The sequence below is a fragment of the Phascolarctos cinereus genome, unplaced genomic scaffold, assembly GCF_003287225.1.
Source record: "Phascolarctos cinereus isolate Bilbo 61053 unplaced genomic scaffold, phaCin_HiC Scaffold_9;HRSCAF=440, whole genome shotgun sequence".
Classification (NCBI taxonomy): domain Eukaryota; kingdom Metazoa; phylum Chordata; class Mammalia; order Diprotodontia; family Phascolarctidae; genus Phascolarctos; species Phascolarctos cinereus.
This window is the reverse complement of record NW_027556402.1, coordinates 253809630-253822584: the sequence shown is the minus strand read 5'-3', so window position 1 is coordinate 253822584 and position 12955 is coordinate 253809630. Positions and strand designations below refer to the sequence as shown.

At 49.3% G+C, this 12955-nt stretch overlaps 1 long non-coding RNA gene across 1 annotated transcript; it reads right to left on the bottom strand.

The window, feature by feature from the left end:
• Positions 1 to 8475: 8475 nt before the first annotated feature.
• LOC110195499 (uncharacterized) lies at positions 8476 to 10403 on the bottom strand. Its single transcript, XR_013484173.1, has 2 exons — positions 9527 to 10403; positions 8476 to 9222 (listed from the first exon to the last, which is right to left on the bottom strand). It is a non-coding gene; the product is annotated as an uncharacterized LOC110195499 (long non-coding RNA).
• Positions 10404 to 12955: the final 2552 nt, after the last annotated feature.

Sequence of the window (12955 nt, the reverse complement as noted above, 5' to 3'; positions counted from 1 at the left end):
TCTGGATGCCTTGTGTCTCTGGATTCCATGCCAAGGTGGAGGGTGGGGAAGCAGCAAAAACTTGGAGGTGGGAACAGTCCGTAGGCCCAGAAAGGCCAAGCAACTTGTCTAAGTTCGAATAGTAAAGCCCAGGTTGCTTTAAGGTCTCATGTTCCAAGCTGGGCCGCCGAGTTTGTGACAGACAGGAACATGAACCAATTAGAGGGAGGGTTTTGGGGGTTTACAAAAAAGGGACCTTCATAGAAGCCCACAATGTCAGAAGTTGGGGGAAGCCTCTCTTCAGACACAACTATAGTTAGTGGTTTTGGCAAGGAGCATGAAATGTACCCCCAGGGCATCTTTTTGTAGTCAGTTGAATTAGAAATAGAGGGAGTGGAGCCCATGATAGCACGGTCCCTGTTTGGCCCCAGGACGCCTCCAGTCCTCTGCTAGGAAGACTATTGTAGGGCCCAAGTAGGTGCACCCAAGCTGAGTTCTAGTAAACTAGGTGATCATTTAGAGCTGGAAGGGACCTTAGAAGCCAGCCCAAGGATGACATTGTGGATAGGCAAGGAGAGTACTTGGCCCAGTCACACAGCTAGGAAACCACAGAGCTGGGATCGGATGCCAGGTCCTCCACTCTATCCACTGGGCTTCTATCATCCCATACAGCCCATCTCTTCTTTTCAAGGATCTGCTTCTCCATTTCCGATGCTGACACTCATCTTGCATTAGGAAGAATGACAATGACGAAAATCATTGCTTCTATTTCTGTCCTGTTTTACACTTTTTGGGTCTGAGAATTTCTCTCTATAAACTCTGTGACCATCAATAAATGTAAACATTCAAATGAACCAACTAAAGGTTTTAAAATGAGGTCACTCTTAAGCCCCAAACTGCAGGCTGTTTACAATTTGTTTCTAAAGTAGGTGTATTGACTGCACCCTCTCCCCATCCCTCTCCTGTAACACAGAAGTGTCGATGAGCCGAACAAAGCAGCCCATTGGCTCTGTCCAAAGTGGCTGAGGAGCTTACCGCCCATCCCTGTGAAAGGAGGGTCAGGTAGATTTCACAGTCTTTCCTCTGGAGCTACAATTCCTGGTCGTTGTAGTAATCGGAATTCTTATGTCTCTCTGTTTTGTTTTCTTTCTCTTGGGTCAAGCTATCCTACAAGCATGTTAGATGCTATGCTGGGCACAGACAAAAGTGAAGTCAGTCCTTGCCTTCAGGGAGCTGACAGTCTGCACAGGGGGATACAGGTGCATACATAGGTAGATACAAAATAGTTACAAAGTAACTTGTGTGTAGGCAAGCTGAAAAGGCTTTGTGAGAAGGCCCTGCTTGCCCTGGGCTTTGAAGTGAACTAGGAATTCTGAGACAAGGATGAAGAGGAAAGGGCATTTCAGGCAGAGGGGACAGCCAGCGCAAAGGGAGTGTCATGGGTGAGGAACAGAGACAAGGACAGTGTGTGTGGTTCAGGGGAGGGGACTTATTTACATAGACATGATAATTAAATCGATGGGAGCTGAAGAGTTCATCAAGAGAGAATAGAGGAGGGGGCCCAGGATAGAGCCCTGAAGGGCACCCACAGGGAGTGGGCAGAGTCTGCAAGCCCCCCGGAGGAGAGGCCAGGAAGCGTGTGGGTGGACAAATAGCCACCAGGTCTGGCGAGGAAGAGAGTGCTGGAGACCTGGGAGAGGGCCAGCTTCCAGACAGGGAGGGGCGTGGAAACGAGCGAGAGGAGAGGTAATGGTCGTGGCGGCTGCACTCTTCTCCCCTGTGCCCTTCTGAATTCCTCCTACTCTGTTTCTCACAGAACAGTCATATTCTATTGCATCCAAGGACCACAATTTGTTCGGCCATTTTGTTTTAGCTGATTGATGGACACCCTGTTTGTTTACTGTTTTTTGCAGCCACAGCCACACACACACACACACACACACACACACACACACACATTCACACACATTCACATACACTCTCATACATACACTCATACATACACAAACCCACTCCCTCACACACTCATACACATTGACATACATATTCATACACACACACTCCTTCATACATACACTCACACACACTCATACACATTCACATACATCCTCATACACATATTCTCTCATACATATACACACACTCCCTCACACATACACACACAATTCACATGCACACCTATATATGCATTTACTCTCATGTACACACTCATACACCCACATAGGAGCCTGTCTGGCATATTAGGACTTTTCTTTAAGCCTCTGACCCCTGGTATACTGACAGGGGAGTGTGCTAACTCTGCTGAATCTAGCAGAGCATTTTCTGGTCTTGGTGTTTCCTTCTGATCTTTTTTTCCTTCTGTGCCTTTTGCTGGGGGCTGTTTCCTTGGCCAAGGACACGCTCTGCCTCTGCTCACTTCCCCAGGCTTTCCTTTCTGTACTCTTCCTCCGGGTTCTTTGCCTTTTCAGGTCTGACTCCCCCTCTCTGGCCCCCCAAAACCCCTGCTTTTCCTGCAGTACCCTGATAGATACCAAAGCTGGAAGACCTGGGCTTGAATCCTGATGGTGGTACTGACTGCTTGTGTGCCCAGGGGCATCCCCAGGGCCTGGTACAGCACCTGGCATCTCCTTAATAAGTGCTTGCTAATTGACTGATGGATTGATCATGGGCAAGTCACTGGACTCCCCTGAACCTCACTTTCCTCTTGTGGAAAATGGAGATAATAATACCTGTATTACACGTGGGCTTAAATGCACCACAGGGTAGAAGGCGCTTTGTAGACTTTAAAGAACTGCAAAGATATCAGTTATTAGTATTTAAAATGTGTCTTGTGTCTCCCGTCATCCCTTGCACTTGGTGTGTTAATAGTCAATTAGGAGAAGAGCTGGCATTCACAGAGCACTTGAGGTTTGCACAGAGCCTTGCAAATAGGATCTCATTAGGTCCTTACAACAGTCCTGAGAGGTAGGTACTGTTATTACCCATTTCTCAGATGAGGAAACAAAGGAGAAGTGACTTGCTCAAGGTCACACAGTTCAAACACAGGTCTTCTGGATTACAAGGGCAGGAAGTACAATCCACTACACCCAGCCAGCCCATGTTACAAAGTGACAGGGCACAAAATCCAGGCGCCCGCTTGACGTCCTTCCCCTTATTCTAGTAGCTCTGAAGCTGCTGCACAGAGGGGCTCTGTGTCTTTCTCCATGGATGCTGGCCATGGGCTTGGCTTGGTAGCAGGCACTTTGCCATTGCCATCCTGCTGCCCTGTGGTCTCAGGCCTCGTGTGGAGTCCTGGCCTTCAGGCTGATGGCCAGGCTGGGCTGCTCCATGGGCTGGCTCCCACATTGGGCCCTGACCTGCCAGGGAGGGCCTTTATGTGGTCCTCTAAAAGCCCCCATTCATTTCTACCACGAGCCCCAGTTTGGCCTTGGCTGAGCATGGGATAGAAGGAAGAACTTCCCAGACTGGAGGGTGAGGTCTGGTGGGGACATGGGGGCAGTGCTTTTTACAAGCATCTTAAAGGGAGCCGCTAGGGTGTGGCCCAAGAAGGAAGGAAGGGAGGACACTCTGAATGAGATGGAGGAGGAAGCCAGGCCTCGGGTCCTCCTTCCCTCTTTTCATTTTTTTTCTTTTTCTTTTCTTTTTTTTGGTTAGGCAATGGGGTTAAGTGACTTGTCCAGGGTCATACAGCTATTAAGTGTTATGTGTCTGAGGCCGAATTTGAACTCAGGTCCTCCTGAATCCAGGGCTGGCGCCCTATCTACTGCGCCACCTAGCTGCCCCCCCCCCCTTTTCAGCCAGGACTTTGAGCTGGACCCCCTCCCTAAGCACAGAGAGCTTGTAAACCTTCAAGCAGCATTATGACTATTGCCTCTAGGCCCGGGAGAGGCTTTCAGCCTTGCTGGAAGCAAGTACCCATTTAAATGCCCATTTCTAGAATAATAAATGAGAGTGTTTTAAACTTTGCTAAGGGCTTCCCATCAATTACCTTGAGGGAGGCAGGTGCTACAGAAATTATTGTGCCATTGCACAGCTGAAGAAACCGAAGCTCGGAAAGGGTTATCGACTTGTCCGAAGCTACTGGACTAGTAAATAGCTTTCAGAGGTGAGATTTTAGCTCAGGCCTCCCCGTCTTTTAGTCCAGGGTTCTCTGTTCTGCCACAGTGCAAAGAGCCTTGCATGGGAGGGAGGTAGTGCCAGGAATATCATTCCCATTTCACAGGAGAGGCAATGGAGGCTTAAATGCTTAAGTGACTTGTCTATGGTCAACTACCCCAAACAGACAGAGGGCGGGAAGGAGCCAATCTTTTCATTTTAGAGATCTGACCAATTCTCTAAGCACTTTGGAGACACCCACTGTCCCAGGCACACTGGGCATCAAGAGAAAAGAGGAAGCGGGTCCTGCCTTCAAGGGGCATACATTCTACTGGGAGATCGGGTGTGGCAGGTGCAGCCCTATGTGTGCGCGGGAGGCCAGTTAAGCTGGAACGTCATACGGGTGATATGAAATCTGGAGGGACGTCTCACGTCCAGTAGAGACATTTGGATTTTATCCCAGAGGCGATAGGGAGCTAGGGAAGCTTCTTTAGTGAGGGAAGACTATGGTGAGACCTGTGCTTGAGGAAGGTTAATTTGGTAACCGTGTGGAGGATGGGAAGAGAATTGGGGAGACAGAATGGAGGCTGGGAGGACAAAGAGGAGGAATTCGGGAGGTGGGCGGGCCTGAACATGGGAGGGGGAGGGGGGGAACTGCAGGGAGATAATTGAGAATATTTGGCAGCTGATCTGGGAGGCAAGAAGGGAAGATCAGAGGACGCATTTGAGATTTAAACCTAGGGGGCTGGAAGAATGAGGGGGCTCTTGACGGAAATTTGGAGGAAGGAAGGGTTTTAGGGGAGTAGGTTCTGCTGAGCTCTGAGGTGCCGATGGGACACCCAGGTGGCCATGTCCAATAGATCACTGGGGATGTGGGACTGGAGCTCAGAGCAGAGAGGAGCGCTTTCAAATGTAAGTGTCATGGTCATTGAATAAATATGAGAGTTAAGCTCATGGGAGCTGGTGAAATCAGTGAGAAAGAGGAGAGGGTTGGTGAGAGGGGGAGAGAGACAGGTGGATAGACACAGACAGAGAGAGATGAGAGAGACAGAGATAGATGAGACAGAGACAGAAAGAGGAGAGAGGAGAGAGAAATATGAGAGAAAGGAGAGAGAGACAGAGAGATCCCTGAGGGACACCCCAAAGAAGGAGGCAGAGACACAGATGATAATCCTATGAAGGAGACTGAGATGCGGAGGCAGAATCTAGGAGATGCAGTATCAGGAAAACCCAGAGAAGAGAGATGATGCGGGAGGAGGTGACCGAGCAAAGTCAAAGACAGATGAAGATGAAGAAAAGGTCACTGGCCTGGACGACTAAAAGATCTCTGGTGACCTGGGAGGGAGCAGTTCCAGTTGAGTGATGAGGCTGGAAGCCCCGATCGGTTGATCGATCATAAGGGAAGTGAGTGAGCTCAGAGGAATCGGGGGGGGGGGGGGACAGAGTGTAGATGGCTTTTTCCAAGTTTGGCCGTGAAAGGCAGGCAAGATGAGGGAGGGGGACCCCCCTTATAGACTGCACCGAAGGATTTTCTAAGAAGCCCAAGCCCTCAAGGCTCAGGACAGCTGAAGTGATTCGCCCAGAACCATCCAGGCCCTGCCTTTTTGTTCTGCCATCCCAGTCTCGCACCCCACGACAGAGCCGGGGGAGCTCGGGCACCCTTTCTTCTTCTGGGGCCACAGGCCCAGCCCTGGGCTTCCTCTTTTAATGGCAGGCCTGGGCTTTTCCTCTCTGGAGTCTTCCCCATGTGGTAATTAGGTAACTATAATCACACGATTTTTGTTATAATTATACCTACCAGGCTCAAACCCACATTGGTCCTTGGAGGCCCTGGCATGGGCACCATCCCAGGAAAGAGACAGAGTGCCCCATAGCTGGTGTGCAGTGTCTGGTGCCCCTCTGGCCCACTGGTTCCTGGCATCCCCCAAATGGCCGGATGCCGGCTCTCTCCTTTTAGGGAAGTGCTGAAATGAGTGGGATTTGAGCCAAGTGTGTGGGGGGGGCTGGCATATTTGTCTTTCCTATTTGCACTCTTACCTGTTTATTATGGGAAAAGGTCTATCTAGAGCTAGAAAAATGGTGTTAACAAAGCCCCAGAGATGTGGTGGGAACATATTTTGATGGGAAGTCTATATGGGAAAAACAGGAAACAGAATGATGTAGCAGAGACAATACGGCATTGGGGTCCAGAGGACTGGAGTCCCGATGCCATTTCGGCCAAGTGACTGGTTTGGTGACCTTAGGGAATCCAACTCTGCAAACATTGATTAAAAGCATTTAATGTGCAAGACACTGTACAAAGTTGATAGAGAAGCTGCTTCCCCTCCTTGGGAATCATTTTCCTCATTTGACAAACAGGTTGGACTAAAGTCCTTTCTGCGGCTAAGTCTCTTAAATGCCCTTGGCCTGAAGAGGCTGTGTGGACAGAGGAAAGGTTCATGCAGTCTTCCCTGACATATATTAGCTGTGTGACCATGGCCAAGTCTCTTAACCACTCTGGGCCCAAGTCACTGTAAGATTGTCACTTACACATAGTTGCCAATTAAGGTTGATGAAATCATATGGCTGGACCCAAAAATAGATAGCCCCATTGGTCTGAGACCCTGAAGAATTCATGTAAAGACAGCAGCCGAGACAATGCAAGTTAGTAGCTTATGATGGAAAGACCTAGCATTGCAAAACTTGGCTTCCAATACTGTTTCCGAGACTGGGGTGTGACCTTGGACAAATCACAGAGACCTGTTGGAGCCTCAATTTCCCCACCTGTAGAATGGTGATAGATGGGCTTCCTGCCTCACAAAGCCGTGGGGAGGAGAGGACTGAGCAAATCTGAAGGCCTGGCCAAAAAGGAGGTTCCTACATTGGTTCTTAACAATCATGATTTTTGCCATCGAGGTGCTCTGGTGTGGTCATACATTGGGAGCCCTCCAGCTAGGCCAAGGTCAACCTGCCCTGCTCCGTTGTTATGGAAGCTTTGCCGGGATTGGGCTGGGGCTTCGGGAGGAAGGGAGGAGGGAGGGAGTGTGGCTTCTCTGGGGGATGTGGGCAGGAAGGGGGGGTGACACAGGGCTAGCAGGCAGCTTCTGACATGGCAGCTCCATCCTTCCTCCCTCCCCTCACCTGTAATCTCAGGCCCCTCTCAGAGAAGTAGAGAGAAGGAAGGGGATGAGGACCAGCAGAAAAGAGGGGTTGAAGCCAAGAAGGGAGAGGGCAGGGGGTCTGAGGATGTGCAAACAGAGGCCAGGGGAAGTTGAGCAAGTCTTTGGGGGTTTTTCCCCAGTTTTTTATTCTAAACTTAGCAACCATCTCCAACAACAAATATAAGCAGCATGGTTTGGTAGAAGCAAGGTGATGGGTTTGGAGTCTGAGAACTGGGTTCCAAACTTGCTGAGTCTAACCCTACCTGGGCAAGGGAGTCCCTTAGCCTTCCCAGGTGCTGAGGGCATGGGAATTGATGGTTTCCTAGGTCTGTGAGTCTGGGTGACTCATAGACAGCAACACATGTATGAAACTCCAAATTATTTACAATTGGTTTGTAAAATGTGTATGCTCCCTTTAACAAGCTAGTGCCCGGGGTTCCAGGCCCTCTCTGGGCTCTTTTTCTCTGGTGTATTTTACAGGCTTTGCTTTCCCTACAGAAGACCTGCTTTTGGAGGCATACCATATATTTCTGGTCCTGAATAGCAGTGACCTTGACCGAGTCACCTCACCTTTTAAGAGCTGTAGCTGAAAGTTAAAAGAGGCACATCTGACCTCAACCAAAGGAAATAATTTCCTAACAATTAGAACAGTTCAAGGCAGAATGGGCCACTGTGGGAGGTGGTGGTGCTCACTGGAGGCCTCTGAGCAAAGAAGGACCACCTCTTGTGAGGGATGCAGTTGGGGAGATTTCTCTTCATGCACTGACTGGACTAGATGGGCACTGGGTCCCTTCCAACCCTGAGATGCTGTCCAGCTGTGATTCTGAGGGTGGTGGACTGAGCAGTGGGTCCTAGTGGACACCTGCTCTCCTGTGGATATTTGGCAAAACTTTTTTTAACCTTAGAAAGGGACCTCATACTCAAAAAGGTTGGGGACCACTATATTTCAAGAGCTTTAGGGACCCTGCTAGCTCTGAGGCCTTATAGGATTTGCCTTGGCCCTAGGGCTTCCATTGGAGGACTCCTCTTCCTCCTACCCCTCCACCTTCCTTTAGGTAGTAGCAGCAAGAGGCAGTGTTGGGAGCTGGAAAATCCTTTAGGAAGGACACTGTCCTGCGGGTCCATTTGCAGAGGGGGCTAAGCAGGGCTTCTAGCAATGGGGATGGGTTATAAAGTGAAAGGGAGTCATGCAGTTCATCTCCCTCATTTTACAGATGAAGAAACTGAGGCCTTGGGCAGTTAAATGACTTAAGAACATCTATAGAGAGAAGAAAACATTTATTAAGTGCTTAGTATATACAAATTGACCTCATTTGATCCTCAAAGATACCTCAAAGATCATCCAGACCAGCTCCCAATTTTCTAGATGGGGAAACTGAGGCCAAGGTAGGTTAGCTGACTTGCCCATGGTCGTATAGATAGAGGGTTAGAAGCAGGATTCGAACCCAGCTCTTCTTGAGTACAAGTCTAGGACTTTAAGCATCACTCCAGGCTGCTTGCAGAACTGTGTGCCCATGACCTCCCCAGTCACTCTGAACCTGGGTTTCTTCCTCTGTAAAGAGGCTGGGAACACTTCGTAAGCTATAGAGAAAGCGCTACAGAAACGCCAGCTAGGACGGGAGCAAGACCCCAAAGAAGAGAGGGGAGGGAAGGTGGAGGCTGATGGTGGGAAGGGGTAGACAGGGCTGAGAGAGGCAGGCCCCCAAGAGAGGGAGGCAGGAAGGAAAGGAGGAGGATAGAGTGGAAAGCCGAATGCACCAGAGAGGCTCGCGGCAAGGAGCCCTTCTGGGAGGGAGGGACCAGGACGGGCGAGTTAGGGAGGGGTGGAGAGCAAACGCTCCCCGGCCCATGCAGCCAATCCGCAAGCGGAGTCCATGTCACGTGACCGGTTGCTGGGCAGCTTTTTCTCAGCCCCGGGGCTGCAGCTTGCTGCTGGGGTTCGGGCCGCGGCTGCCGGGTGTGGGGGCGCCCAGTCCTCCTCCTCTTCCTCCTGGATCTCGGGAGCGCCCTGGGAGAGCAAGGGGAGAGAGGGGACCAGAAGAGCAGAGGAGGAGAAAGCTTTCACTGCAGGTGTCTGAATAATAACTCACCTTTCTACACTGCTTTAACGCTTACTGAATACTTTGTTCACTATCATCCTGTCACCTCGTAGTCCTAGTAGAACTATCCTCAAGAGAAAACACAGACTTAGAGAGGCCAAGGGACTCAGTTTCCCTCTCTGTTAAATGAGAGACTTGGTCGTCTTTAATTTCCCTGCCGGCTCTGACATCCCATGTTCTACGGGGAGGGGACGGGGGAGCGTCTGTTCTCACACCAGCTCGGACTTCTGTGCCCTTCAGCCCTCCTCTTCCCCCACGTTCGGTCTTCTCGGGGCCGGCCAGCTCGGGCCTTCCACGTTCTTAGGCTCCGCCCCGCTGTGGGACAGGCTGCCTGCCTCCCCGGTTCAGACACGCTACGACCCTGTCCTCGATTCCCCCTCCCCCGGTCTGTGTTCTCAGGGCGCTGCCAGCTCCCAGTCCTCTTTGCTTGTGACTCGTCTTCGATCACGCAGATGGTGTCAGAGATAGGATTGAACCCGGGCCTTCTAATCGGAAGGCCAGTTAATTTTCTTACCTCCGGAAATGACGATTGGATGCTCCTCTGCTGCCTGCCTGGCACACTGCCTGCCTACCCTTCTTTCTTCCATGTTCAGCTCCACTCCTGAGTACCTTTAGTTGTGGCTCCTGGCTGCACAAGGGACCTCTGAATCTTCCCTCTCCACACTCTGGCCTTATCCTATCACTTCCCAGCCTTCCCTCCATCAAAACAACCAGGAACCATTAGACAGAGCTGAGAGGAGTCTTAGGGGCCATGTAATATTGATGACAGTGCTAGTGACCATCTATATACTGCTCTGAGGTTTTGCAAGGTACTTACACACATTATCTCAATCGATCTAACCCAACCCCCTCGTTTCCTCATTTTACAGACAAGGAAACTGAGGTCTGAAGAGGGGAAGTGACTTTGCTGGAGTTCCCCTAGTGGCAGAGTCCAGCTGGAGCCCAACTCACCTGTCTCCTTTCCTCAGGTGACAGGTGTTACCAACTGAAATAAAGTAATTTACAATAAAGATATTAAAGACCTAAGGTGCCCCTCCTCCCAGGGATATTTGTGTTTGTGACTGGGGAATTCAGGAGGTGAGAAATCTTTGTCGAGGGACCTTTTGGCCAGGGTCCATTCCCATGGAGTAGGTGATACCTTTCCTTTCCTTCTTTTCAGGACCAAGTTCAGAGTTGGCAAAGCCTTCCTCTTCCAGGCTGTCTCGGAACCTCTCTGATCCACTTCCTCCCCTCCCCTCAATTCCTATCAAAGTCCGTCTCAAATACCCTCTCCTTTAAGAAGCCTTCCTTGATTTCACAGCCTCTTAACATCCATACATAGGATTAGAGATTTAGAACTGGAAAGAATTTAGAGATCAACTAGTCTGATCTCTTCATTCTGCAGAAAAGAAACTGAGGCACAGGTGAGGAAAGTAACTTGTTGGAGATCATCTGGGTAATAAGGAGCAGAGCTGGAATTTGAACTCAGATCTTTGGACTCCATGATACTGTGCAACCCCTCCCCCCACCCAATACATGCATACACAGACACACAGCCCTCTACTGCCTGGAGACAAAGAGACTTGGGGACAGGCCCTCTGAAGGCTGCTGCTGCTGATTCCCTGCTTGGACTGTTGGGCTGGGCTGGGGGAGGACACCTGCCGTAGACATCCCGTGTTTTTCTCATAGCTAAATGTCCAGGGACACATGAACGTTTAGACTCAAGAGCTCGGGCTGGGTTTTTTTTTTCCTTTTCTTCTTTCTCTTAACTGGGCTTCTGCAGCTGTGCAGGAGGGAAGCCACTCCCTCTGAATACTGTTTTTGGCTGTGCTCCTTTGTTTGAAGTAATTCTCCAGTCCTGTTTATCCAGTCAACAAAACTTTCACTTCATGGGACACTTCGCATCTAGTGGCTCTTCCAGGCCCTAAAGAAAAACAATTTTTATGATCATATTCACTCTCATATTATAGCTCCCATTTCGAGAGGATTTACAAAGTGCTTTTCACACAAAGGGCCCTAGGAGGTATTGAATGTAAACATAACCCATGGTCTAGAGGCTCTGGGTTCACCAGGTTCAATCTTGGTAGGGGTGTGGGGTGTGCTTTTTAAGAGTTTTATTCAATTTGGTGCATTTAGGGGCAACATTTACATTTCTACAAAAATCTTGGAAATTCAGGTTTCTGGATTTAGAGATCCCACACAAGCACTTGGGGTAGTAGTATATTAAACATAGGACAGATTTCTGTAACCTGACCCAAAAAAAATCACACTGAGAAGACCCTGAAAAACACCGAGGACTGGTATCGTAGCTCTTAAGTGGTGTAGACAATTCTCCTTTCCTCTGCAATGTAAACCCACCTGCCCTGCTAGAGGAAGGCTTTCAGGGTTTCTAGAGCTGGGTGCTCTTCATGCATCTGTACAGTTTACATGCCCCGCCTGACAGTCAAGACCTAGGTCTGGCTTACCCTTCCACCCCATATCTCTGTCCCTTGTGGCTCATCAGCTCTAGTTTCTGCTTGGCTCAGACATCCTCCACTAGGGCCAGAACCTTTGCCCAGCTCCACCACTGCCTTCACCCGTTGTCACCTCTGGAGCTTCAGGGTTCGAGAGAGGAGTTGTGAAGGCTCCCTGCCCTAGAACATGAATCTCTGACTGAATGGGTTTCTCTCCATCAGGCCCAGAGCTGGTTTTCTGCATCTGCTTCATCACCCTTTTTAAGGTCAAGTTCAAAGGCAGATTCCAGGTATACGAACTGGCCGTGAGTCAATAAATCATTCCATTTTGACGTGGAATTGAAGGGGCGAGAGGTTGTACCTTACTAAGGCCTGACAGATGTTTCCCAGGTATTAACATCTTCCCGAGCTACAAGGACTCAGGAGGGGCTCACAAGGTTCCTACTAGGTTCACCGTTGAAGCCAGCGTTATTTACCCAAGTTTAGCAGATGAAGAAACTGAGACTCAGAGGGGGTTACTGTGTCTTACCCATTCATCCTCACACAATCAAAAGAGACCTGAGGCAGGATTCAAATCCAAGCCTTTTGACCCCAAGTCCACCACTCTTTTTTCTTTCCTTTTTCTTTTTTTCCTTTTCAGAATTTTTTATTAACTAATTTATTTTGAGTTATCAACAATCACTTCGATAAGTTGTTGAGTTTTAAATTTTTCTCCCCCTCCCCCCCTCCCCAAGATGGCACGCAATCTAATATGGGCTATACATATACATGCCTACTAAACATATTTTCGCATTAGTGGTGTTGTAAGGAAGAATTAGAACCAATAGGAGGAACCATAAGAAAGAGGAAGCAAAACACAGCAGAAGAAAAAAAACAGCAAATAGTATGCTTTGATCTGCGTTCAAACTCCATAGTTCTTTTCTTCATACCAGCACTCTTTTTTCTATTCTGTGCTGTCTGATAATGTTTCTTTATTTCCAAAGGGGAGATGACTTGGTCTTTTGTGTTTGGCCAGAAGCCTGACTGTTACATCTAGGACATACATGCTTTTTCTTTTTTTCCCAAAGTTGCCATGTGCAATCCATGCGAGAAGGAAAAGGAGTTGTGGTGGGGGAGGGGAAAGAGAGATAGATAGAGAATGAAAAGAGAGACGGAGAGGGAGAAGGAAAAGGAGAGTGGGAGGCAGGAAGAGAGGGAGAGAGGCAGACCG